We start from the raw sequence: 13,096 nt of genomic DNA on the forward strand, positions 1-13,096 counted from the left end.
CGGGTTCGGTTCCCGCTAAGGGCACGTACCTCGGTTGCAGTTTGTCCCCGGCCCTGGTTGGGTCGTGTGGGTGGCAACCACTCGACGTGTCTCTTTCACGTCGATGTTTCTCTCTCTCTCTCTCCCTCCCACACTCTATCTGAACAAAAAATAGAAAAAATGTCCTCGGGTGAGGATAAAAAAAAAAGTAAAGCAGAAATTAAGACGTTCCCAGATAAACAACAGCTGGGAGAATTTATTAATAGAAGCTCTACCCTACAAGAAATAGTCAAAGGAGTCTTTCAGGCTGAAATGGAAGGATGTCAGTAACGTGAATCCATATGAAGAAATATAGAACACTGATCATGGTAACTGCATAAGGTTAAAAACAACACAAATGTATATTTTGTTTACAACACTTTCCCCCCTCAAACCTTATTTAAAGGTAACTGCATAAAGTAATAATTATAAATTTGCATTGATGGGCATATAACATATAAAGTAGTAATTTATACAGCAGTATTAGAACAAAGGAAGAAGAAATAAAGTTACCTAGGAGAAAATTTTAATATATTATTGAAATTACATTTTTATTAACCCAAACTAAATTGTTCTAAGATGTTAATTGTGATTCCCAGGGTAACCATAAATTGGAAAGGAGGAAAGTGAAACTGTCATTATTTGCAGATGACATAATATTATATATAAAAAAACCCCAAAGACTCCATAAAAAATCTGCTAGATTTAATAAACAAATTCAGCAAGGTAGCAGGATACAAAATTAACATAAAAAAATCAATAACATCCTTATACATCAATAATGAATTCACAGAAAGAGAAACTTAAAAAACAATCCCATTTACCACTGAGGCAAAAAAATTAAGATACCCAGGAATAAACTTAACCAAAGAAGTAAAGAACCTATTTGCAGAAAACTACAGGACATTGAAAAAAGAAATAGAGGGAGATATAAAAAAGTGGAAGCACATACCTTGTTTATGGATTGGAAGAATTAACATCATTAAAATGTTCATACTACCCAAAGCAATCTATAGATTCAATGCAATCCCCATCAAAATACCAACGACATATTTCACAGAACTAAAACAAATACTTCAAAAGTTCATATGGAACCAAAAAAGACCCCAAATAGCCAAAGCAATCTTGAAAAAGAAGGACAAAGTAGGTGAGAACACAATATTGAATAGCAGGTTATACTACAAAGCCATTGTAATCAAAACAGCCTAGTACTGGCACAAGAACAGGCATGTAGATCAACAGAACAGAACAGAGAACCCAGAAATGGACCCAAGACATTATACTCAATTAATATTTGACAAAGGTGGCAAGAGCATACAGTGGAGTAAAGACAGCCTCTTCAATAAATGGTGTTGGGAAAATTGGACAGCTACATGCAAAAAAATGAAACTAGACCATCAACTTACACCATACACAAGAATCAACTCAAAATGGATAAAAGACTTAAATGTGACTTGTAAATCCATAAAAATCCTAGAAGAAAATGTAGGCAACAAAATTTCAGACATCATACACAGCAGAATTTTCACTGATACATCACCTAAAGCAATAGAAACAAAGGAAAAAAATTAACACACTAATTAAAAATTAGTACATCAAACTAAAAAGCTTCTGCACAGCAAAGGAAACAACCATCAAAATGAAAAGGGAACCCGCTGTATGGGAGAGCATAACTGCTAATGATACATCAGATAAGGGATTAATTTCCAAAATATATAGAGTGCTTATACAATTCAACAAAAGGAAGACAAACAGCCCAATTAAAAAATGGGCAGAGGACCTAAATAGACACCTCTTCAAAAAGGACATACAAATGCCAAGAGATACATGAAGAAATGCTCAATGTCACTAATCATCAGAGAGATGCAAATTAAAACAACTGTGAAGTATAACCTTACACCTGCCAGAATGGCTGCCATCAACAAATCATCAAACAACAAGTGCAGGCTCCGTGTGGAGAAAAGGGAACTCTAGTACACTGCTGGTGAGAATGCAGACTGGTGCAGCCACTATGGAAAACAGTACGGTGTTTCCTCAAAAAATTAAAAATTGAATTGCCATTTGACCCAGTGATCCCACTCCTTGGAATATGTCCTAAGAAGCCTGAAACACCAATAACAAAAAATAGATGTACCCCTATGTTCAGAGCAGCACTATTTACAATTACTAAGATCTGGAAACAGCCCAAGTGTCCATCAGTAGATGAATGGATAAAAAAGCTGTGTACATATACACAATGGAATACTATGCAGCTGTAAGAAAGAAAGATCTCTTACCCTTTGAGACAACATGGAGGGACCCCGAGAGTGTTATGCTAAGTGAAATTAGCCAGTCAGAGAAAGACAAATACCACATGATCTCACTTATTTGTGGATTATAATGAACAAAGTGGTCTGATGAACAAAAGAGACCCAGAGACATAGAAAGGAGTATGGTTCAGACTGACAAACCTCAGAGTCGGGGGGCAGGGGGATGGATGAGATGAACCAAAGAACTTATACGCATGTATGTATAACCAATGGACATAGACAACAATGCCAGCGGGGTGGAGGGGTGGGATGGGGAGGAGGGTGTTTGGGGGGGTAGAGAAACATCTGTAACAAAAATAAATTAATAAAAATTGAAAAAATGTTTTAAAAAAGAAAATAACTTTAAAAATAAATTAATTTTTAAAAATTAGAAAAAAGAAATGGTAAGGGAGTTAAAATGGTACATTAGAAAATACCGATTTAACACAAAAGCTGCAGTGATGGAGGAGTTAGAAGCACAGAAAGGACATACAATGTGTAGAAAACAAGGAGCAAAACGAGAGGCATAAATCCTACTTTTGTGACAGTTACATTAAATGTAAATATATTAAGCATTCCAATGAAAAGGCAGTGATTGATAGAATTTTAAAAATATGACTCAACCACATGCTGTCTGTAAGAAACACACTGTACATTCAAAGACACAGGTAGGTTGAATGGAAGGATAGGAAAACATACCATGGAAACAGTAGCATAAGAAAGTTGGAGTGGCTATGCTAATATCAGACAAAATAGACTCTAAGGCAAATATTGCTACTGTTGTAAAGAAAGACATTTTACAATAATAAAGGGCCAATCCATCAAGAAGACATCATTATAAACCTATATACATCTAACAAGAAAGTCCCTAAAATACATAAGCAAAAACTGACAGAATTGCAGAGAAATAGATAATTAGGCAAAATAGTTGAAGATTTCAATGCCCCACTTTCATTACTAGATAGAACAACTAGATATAAAATTAACTAGGAAATAGAAAACAAAACTCTAAGCCAACTAAACCAGACATCAATAGAACATTCCACCCAATAAGAGCAGAACATACATTCTTCTCAAGTGCACTATGGAGTAGTCTCCAGAACAGAACATTTGTTAGGCCATAAAATAAATCTCAACAAGGTTATAAGGACTGAAATCATACAAAGTATGTTCTCCAACCACAATAGAATGAAATGAGAAATCTGAGACAGAAAAAAAATTATAAGTATGTGGATGCTAAATAACATACTCCTGAATAACCAATGAATCAAAGGAGAAAGCACAAGGGAAATTAGAAAATACTTTGAAATGAACTAAAACAAAAACATAACAAACCAAACCTTATGGGATTTAGATAAAACAGTACTTACAAGGGAATGTGTAGATGTACATGCCTATATTAGAAAAGAAAAATCTCAAATCGATAACCTAACTCCACTGTAAGAAATAAGGAAAAAAATAAAGGCAAACTAACCTGAAGGAAGCAGAAGGGAAAAAAAATAATAAAAATCATAACAGAAATAAATCACATGGAGAATAGAAAAACAATTTTAATAATCAAATAAAATCCAAAGTTGATCGTTTGAAAAGATCTACATAGTTGGAAAAACTTTAGCTAATCTGATGAGAGAAAGAGAGAGAAAACTCAAATTTCTAAAATCAAGGATGAAAGAGGAGGACATTACCATTGATCTTACAGAAATAAAAAGAATAGTCCTGGCTGGTCTGGCTCAGCGGTTGGAGTGTCGGCCCCTGGACCAGAGAGTCCCGGGTTCGGTTCCCGTGAAGGCACGTATCTCGGTTGTGGTTTGTCCTGGCCCCTGTTGGAGTCATGTGGGTGGCAGCCACTTGATGTGTCTCTCTCACAATGATGTTTCTCTCTCTCTCTTCCTCCCTCTCTCCCTCCTGCTCTGTCTGAAGATGGATGCAGGGGAATCCTCCGGTGAGGATTAAAAAAAAAAGAAAAGAAATAAAAAGAATTAGAATACTATGAACAACTGTAGGCAAACATATTTGATAATATAGATAAAATAGAAACATTCCTAAAAAGACAAACTACTGAAACTTAATAAAAAAAATCTGAATAAAGCAAAAATAAAGATACTGAATTAGTAGTTAAGAATATGCTACAAAGAAAAGCCTACGACCAAATGGCTTCATTGGCAAATTCTATCAAATATTTAAAGAAGAATTAACACCAATCTTTCTCAAATGCTTCCAAAAATTAGAGGAGGAAAAAATACTTCTCAACTCATTCTATATGTCCAATATTCCCCTGATACCTAAACTAGAGAAAGAAATCACAATACTGTAAAAGAAAACTATAGAGCAATATCTCTTATGAATATAGATACAAAAATCCTCAACAGGTCCTGGACAGGTGGCTCAGTTGGTTGGAGCATCAATCTACACACCAAAAAACTTGCTGATTCTATTTTCAGTCAGGGCACATACCTAGGTTTCGGGTTCAATTCCCGGTCGAGGGAACCAATTGATGTTTCTCTTTCACATTGATGTCTCTCTCTCTCTCTCTCTTAAAATCAATAAAAGCATGTTCTCAGGTGAGGATTTAAAAAAATTCTTAACAAAGTACTAGCAAATTGAATCCAACAATATATATAAAAAATTACATAATATGACCAAGTGGAATTTATCCCGGGAATGCAAGATTGGTTCAACACGTAAAAATTAATCAATGTAATACATCATATTAAATGAATAAAGAATAACATACGCATGATCATCTCAATAGATGCAAAAAAAAAACATTTGACAAGATCCAACAGCTTTTTATGATAAACTCAACAAACTATAAGTGAAGAAAACTTTTCCAACATAGTAAAAAATGTCTGGAAAATTCATTGAGAATTATGATTAATAGTGAAAGACTAACTAAAAGCTTTCATGCTAAGATCAGAAACAAGAAAAGGATATCCACTCTCACTTCTTCTATCCAAATGTGTACTTTAATTTCTAGCCAGAAAAATGAGGCAAGAAAAAGAAATAAAAAATATCCAGATTGAAAGAAAAAAGTACAACTATGTCTATAGACAACATGATCTTGTATATAAAAAATACTAAGAAATCTACACACATATAAAATTGATAAAGCTAGCAATCAAGTTCAGCAAGCTTTCTGGGTACAAGATCAATATATGAAAATCGATTATATTCCTATATACTGGCAATGAATGACCTAAAAATGAAACCGTGAAAACAATGCTATTTATGGTAGTGTCAAAAATAATAAAATACTTAGGACTAACTCTAACAAAAAAGTGCAAGTCTTAACATCAGAAACTACAAAACATCACTGAAAGGAATTAAAGAATACCCAGACAAGTGGGAAGACATCCAATGCTCACGAATTCGAAGACTTAACTTTGTTAAGAGGGCAATGCTTTCCAAATTGAGCTACAGATCTGATGCAATTCCTATCATTTTCCAGCTGCCTTTTTTTTGGCAGAAATTGACAAACTGATCCTAAAATGTATGTGATATTACAAGGGTTCCAGAATAGCTAAACAATCTTGAAAAAAAGAATAAAGTCGAAGGACTCACCTTTTCTAATTTCAAAGCTGACTACAAGACAGGGTGGTACTGGTATAATGATAGACATATAAATCAACAGAAGAGGTTTTACAGTCCAGAACTAAAACCTGGCATTTATAGTTAATTGATTTTTGACAAAGATGCCAAGACCATTCAAGGGAAAAAGAAAAGTCTTTCCAAAAAATGAGGCTGGGACAATTGTATATCCACATGCAAAAGAATGTTGTTTTTTAAATTTTTTTTTTTCTTTATTGATGTTAGAGAGAGGAAGGGAGAATGAGAGAGAACATTGGCTGCCTCCTACATGCCCCCAGCTGGGGATCAGGCCCACATCCTGGGCATGTGCCCTGATCAAAAATCGAACTGGCGACCTCTTGGTATGTGGGTCATTGCTCAACCACTGAGCCACACCAGCAGGGCCAAAAGAATGTTTTTAAACCCCTACCATGTACCATACAAAAATTTACTCAAAAATGGGCCAGAGACCTATCAGATTTAAAACTATAAAACACCTAGAAGAAAATAAAGGTGTAAATCTTTGTGATCTTGGGTTAAGCAATAATTTTCTAGATATGACACCAAAAGCATAAGCAACTAAAGGAAAAAATACACAACTTGAACTTCATTAAAATTAAAAACTCTTATGCTTAAAAGGACACTGTCAAAAAATTCAAAGACATTATTTCCACAAAAAAAGTAAGTCACCAGTCTAAGATTTAGCTTTAATTTCAGCAAGAGCACAGCAGTAGTTATAATTATACTTGGAAGAAGAGTTCAGTTCATCTTCCTACAGATTTGTAATTAAAACCAGTCATTCCAAATTATTTTGAAATCTCTCAGCTATCATAAAATGATTATGTCATATTCAACAACCCCCAAAATCTCAATAAAAATCTAGTCTAGAATATATTATATCAATCAGGTAAAATCCTCACCACCCAAAATTTGAAATAGACTATAGCATAAATTTCACTAAAAAATAAAAGACAATCCATGGAAAATATTTGTAAATAATATAAGGATCTAGTTTCCAGAACATATAAAGAACTCATACAACTCAACAATAAAGAATATTGATTTTTTAAAAATAAACAAAAAATTAGATATATAAATAGCCAAAGAAGATATATAAATGGTCAATAAGCATATGAAAAGATGCTCAGAGTTATTAGTCATAGGCAAATTCAAATCAGAACCACAGTGAGCCATCACTTCATGCCCACTTGGATGGCCATAATAAAAAAGGATGAACAAGAAGGATTGGTGAAGATGTGGAGAAATTAAAAACTTTATAGATGGCTGGGGAATGTAAAATGAGGAAACTGCTATGGAAAACAATTTGGTAGTTTCGCAAAAGTTAAGCATAGAGTGACGTGTGACCCAGCAATACTATTCCTAGGTATATGCCCAAGAGAATTGAAATATATGTCCACACAAAAACTTGTACACAGATGTTTGTGGCTCCATTATTCATAATAGCCAAAGTGTAGAAACAACCCAAATATCCATCAGCTGATGAATGAACAAACAAAACATGTCATTTCTGTACAATGGGATATTACTGGGCTATAGAGAGGAATGAAGTCCTGATACATGCTACAGCAAGGCTGAACCTTGAAAACATTATGTTAAGTGAAAGCAGTCAGTCACAAAAGGTCATATATTACATAACTCCATTTATATAAAATGTCCCTAGATGGCAAATCCCCAGAGATGAAAAGTATATTAGTGATTGTCAGGGGCTGGGGGGAGGTGGGAATGGAGAGTAACTACTAAAAATGTAGTTTCCTTTGGGAGTGATAAAAATATTCTGAAATTAGATAGTGGTGATAGTTGCCAAACTCTGTGACTATACTAAAAACCACTGAATTTTGTACTTTGAAGGATAAATTTAATGGTATGTGAATTACACTTCAGTTAAAAAAATATGCTAAGAAGTACGAGCAAGTAGAGTATATTCCAGGAATACAAGGTTGGTTTAACATTCAAAAATCAATCAATGTAATTCATCACAGCACTAAAATAAAGGGGAGAAACCATGGAATTATATCAATAGATTCAGAAAAGGCATTTGACAAAACTCAACACACATTGAAGACGAAGGCGCCCAACAAACTAGAAATAGAAGGGAATTTCCTCAACCTCATAAAAGAGAATCTATTAAAAACCCCTATAACTAATATTACACTTAATGATAGAGGACTGAATGCTTATCTCTCAAGATTAGAAACCAGACAAAAATGTCTACTTTCAACACTTGTACAAAAAGATAAATGCAACAAAGCAGGAAAAAAAAGGCGAATGGGTTGGAAAGAAAAGGAAAAGCGGTCTGGACTCACAGACAACACGGCCGTCTAAGAAAACCCTCAGGAGCCTGCTGAAAAGCTACCAGAACTAATAAATTTCTATAGGGAGAGTGTAGGTATTCCATCCCAGGTATTCACCCAAGAGAAATCAAAGCTGCTGGGATCTTTAGAAAACAACCATGCTTGGTTCTCACCTGGGGTAATTTGGCCCCCACCCTGAGGACAACTGGTAGGGTCTGGGAGCGTTCTTTTTTTCACAACTGGGGGGATTACTGGTCTCCAGTGGGTAGACCAGACGTCCTCCGAAGCACCCAGTGTACAGGACAGCTTCACAGCAAAGAAGCCTCCACTCCAAAGGCCAAGAGAGCTGTAGCTGAGGAAGTTTGCTTCAGCCCTTTGACCCTGGGGGCCGGGCCACATGCACACCCTCCTGAGAAGCTGCCTAAGGTCAGGATCTGGACTGAACGCAGGAGCAGCTGGACGACAGGTCGCGGCCTCTGGCGGAATTTCCCTGTCATCACCTGGCCGCCCCCTGGCCCCTTTGCTGGAGAGCTCTGCCCTCAGGTAAATGCTTTCCCAACTTGTTTGGGAAACTTCTAGAAAAATCCCCTTTAACCATCTTGTAAGCAGTGAAGAGGTACCATACTATGCTTTTTCCACCAAAAAAAAAAAAGTTAAGGTGGTTAGGGGATTTTTATTATTTTAGTTCAAATAACTAAAAGTGTTAGTCAACCATTAAGATTTCAAAGGTGGCACATCCACCAACTGGCCCTCAGAAAGGCGCGCAGACGGGCTCGGAAAGAGCCATTGGGGTGGGGTATCAATGAACTAATGGTCTAGATCGGGGGAGGGGAAATAACCCAGGGATTCTGACCAGGGTAGGGCAGCCTGGAGGGGCGGGCAGCAGGGGGAGGGAGGCTGGCTCTCCTGTCCGCCCTCAGTCACGGTGGGGAGCCCTTGGGGACCCCAGGGACGTTTGCTGGCACTCCCAGGAAATTCTTCTCTCCATTCTTCTCCCTGGCTGTCACGTTACCAACCAGAGAGGGGACTGTCAGGGGACGTAAGACAACACGCTCGAGTGAAATTGCCTCTCAGAGCAAAAGGCAGAGGGACCTAAATTCAGCCAATGACCCTGTGCAGCCACTGAATGCACCGGTGAGGGCCCGCCCGAGAGGGGAGGCTGCTGACCCCCCGCGCCCTCGGCCCCTCGCGGGGCCCTATTTTGCTTGGCATCTTTATGGTGGGCTGGACTCTGGCTAACTCTAACGGGTCAAGTACCAACTCAAAGCAGGTGACGAGAATAGATTTGGAGCCTGTTGAGCCCAGGGCACTGGAATGGGGCCGGTGCTCTTGTGCTCCAGGAAGGTGAAGAGAATGGCCAGAGATGAAAGAGCCCAGTGGTGTCTTCCTCCTGCATCAGTGATGACCTTGACTCCGAGGCCACAAACGGGCCCCTCCTGGAGAGGATTTCCCCTACATCCCTACATGCGAGCGTCTGAAAAATACCCCTGCCCAGACCAGTTAAATCAGAATGTCTGAGGATGGGTCCCAATCGAGTATCCCCTTCCTTCTGTTTGGCCTTGGGAGATTTCACACCTCCTTCCAGGGACGGAAGCTGACTTCTGAAATGACGCTCCTGAAGGAAAAGTACCCAGTTCTGCAGTCAGCACCCCAGTCCCACACCACAGACACTCAGGTTTCTCCTCGGTTTCAACCCACTTCCTTCATGATTTGGTGAGAGCATCCATGCTCTGTGAAACCGAGTCTTGGAAATGAGCTGAGTCAGCGGCCATTGGACTGAAGTCTATGTTTGTCCCAGTACTTGAAACAGCAAACCAATAGGAGAACTGAAACTGAGTCGGGATGTATAGAGGGGGGTTGAGGCACTCGAAATACACTGTCTATTTTCAATGATCTTAAGAAGTCCATTTACACCCTGGCCGGTTTGGCTCAGCGGTTAGACCATAGGCCTGTGGTCGAGAGAGACCCGGGTTCGGTTCCCGCTAAGGGCATGTACCTTGGTTGCAGTTTGTTCCCGGCCCTGGTTGGGTCGTGTGGGTGGCAGCCACTCGATGTGTCCCTTTCACGTCAATGTTTCTCTCTCTCTCTTCCTCCCACTCTATCTGGACAAAAAAAAAAAAAGAAAAAAAGAAAAAATGTCCTCGGCTGAGGCTAAAAAAAAAAAGAAGAAGTCCATTTACCCACAACATATCCTGCTAATTTTAAACAAGGCTGATCCCAGAGGCGCTGGTGTTATACCAGTTACTAAAACACTGAAATGCAGATTTGCAAATGGTTGCTGCCCTAAATTCTTGGGGTTCCCCCTCCCCCCACTTCTCCCTTTCTCTTCTTCAAGACCACCCCCTCTCCCACTTCCCACAATCCAACAACCCAAAGCTTATTTGCTCCGTGCAGCAGGGGCCCGGATCTGTTCCGACTGCTGGGTGCCCATGCTATACAGGTTGTCAAGTATGTGATGGTGGATTATGTCACTTAACTCTACTCAGGAAATCAGCTTGCCCTAAGGCTCCCTGCTGGTCATATTTCAGTAGAATAGTACAAGTTTTGTTGCAGTTTAACAAAAACTCATATTGTGGCACTGTCCTAAGAACTTTACAAACTTGAACTCTTTTTGTCCTTACAACAACCCTAGAGGTTGGTGATATTATGTGGTCCCATTTGATAGATGTAGAAATTGAGGCACAGAGAGGTTAGGTAACTTAACCTCAAGGTCACCCAGCTAATAAGTGAAGAGCCGAGCTCTCAGGCAGTCTGGCTATAGGGTGTTGCTCGCATCCATAGGAAATATAGCCATGACATAATGAGGTTGGGTTTTCTGTTTGTTTGTTCATTTGTTTGGGTTTGTGCCAAACTTAGATTCACAGAGTAGACTCTAGCACTCCTCTCTACCATTCCCTTGCACCAAATTTACATCTGGGTAAGCAGAGTCCCAGAGAGGGAAAGGGACCTTCCTAAGGTCATACAGTCGGTTGGAGACAGAGCGAACTGCAGAATACTGTCTCCTAACTCCCTCCGAATCTCCTGCCAGACTTCATCCAGCTTTATGTCCCCTCAGAACTCAGTTTGAGAAGTGTGGTGGTTTTAAGAAATGTCCACAGATTGTTTAATATTTCTCCCTTCGAGAGGTAGGGTCTTATTTGCCTCCCCTAGAGTGTGGGCTAGACTTAGAGCCTTGCTTCTAATGAAAAGAATAAAGCAGAAATGATGGGAGACTAAGTCATAAAAGGCACTGCAAAGCCTCTCTCTCTCTCTCTCTCTCTCTCTCTCTCTCTCTCTCTCTCTCTCTCTCTCTCTGATTGATCTGGGGGAAGCCAGCTGTTATGAGTGAGCCTGAAAAAAATCACTTAACCTCTCTGTACCTCAGTATTCCACATCCAAAAATTTGAGGTTGTGGGGAATAGTACTTAGCTCCTATGACTGCTGTGAGAATTAAATGGGTTAATTTGTGTATTTGGCACATAGAAGGTGGTTGGTTAATTCACATACATGGCACATAGTAAGTGACATATGTCAAGGGTGCTGGAAACAGTTGTGCAAATTGTTCACTGTTCAAAAGCCCCCACCTTAGCAGTCAAATAGGTGCTCCCCAGTCCTTGCCTTTTGCCTGGGGCTGCCCACCAAGAGGTGGCACTGTTTTCTAATTTGTACCAGGGCCACGTGTGAGCCAACAACTATTCTGATAGAGGTGTTCACTGTCAGCATAAGGAAATTAAGTGTTCTGCAAATGCGACCTGAGCATTATTCTTAGGCTTTGGGCTGATGTTCACTGAGCTGATGCTGACTGTGTTACAGCTGTATTGATGGCTTTGTGGATTTCTCCCGAACTACCTCAGTGTGATACCTCAGGCATCCCAAGCTTTGCGTGACCATTGAAATACTATAAAATAATAATAGAAGTTAAATATAAGCATATTGAAAATGTAAAAAGTTTAAAACTACACATGGCAACACCGTGTATTATTTGGGCATACATATAAATATGGTTCAAGCATAGAGAAATGAATAGGAATGATAAGGACCACATTCTGGAAAATAGTTACCTGGCGGGTGGGGGGTGGGGTGGGGAATGGGATTAGGGAAGGATATACAGGGGCTTTCAGCTCTATTCATAATTTATTTATTAAGTTTAATAGTGGATACACAAGTGTTTATCATTCGTTAATCTTAAATATTCAAAAATCATTTCAATAATACCATTGAAAGAGACCATCTTTCAATGTCAGCTAATTTTTCATTTCTCTCCTCATTAGTCTCTGTTAAATATTAAATAAATATATTGATGTGAAACCACCAAATCAAGTAATCATTCATTCAATAAGTATTTACTTGAATGATAGACTATAATGTTCACACAAAGACAAAAAACTTTGTGTGAATATTATATCACTTATAATAACCTATTTGGTTAATTGGCTACTTCCCCTTCTTTCTATGAGAGCAAGATCTCTCTCTTATTCATAATTATGATTTCTGCTACCTAATAGGTGTTAGTAAATATTAAATTATACTTAATAAAATATAAATACGACCATTTTTATCCTTTTATAGCTTTCAATATACTATGGTGAGAAAAGATACAGGACAGCATGGGTCATGATAAGCACCATAAGTTATGAGCACAGTCCTATGGGAATTCATTTATTTATTCATATATTTATTCACTTGACAACTGTTTATTAGGCACTTACTAGGCACTGGTCGTACATCTGTAAACGAAAGAGACACAGTCTTTGTCTTACATGGCCACTGTTCACCACCTTCATCCCACCTCACTGGTCTATGCCACCAACATCTTTTACTTGGATCATTGCGATAATTTAATGCCGTAATCCTAACCGACTTCCCTGCTTCCACTCTGCTCCCCTCCAGTTCAATCTCAACTGTATCCAGAGGGATCCTGTTAAAACCCAA

This window comes from Molossus molossus, unplaced genomic scaffold (assembly GCF_014108415.1).
Source record: "Molossus molossus isolate mMolMol1 unplaced genomic scaffold, mMolMol1.p scaffold_m16_p_1, whole genome shotgun sequence".
Taxonomy (NCBI): Eukaryota; Metazoa; Chordata; class Mammalia; order Chiroptera; family Molossidae; genus Molossus; species Molossus molossus.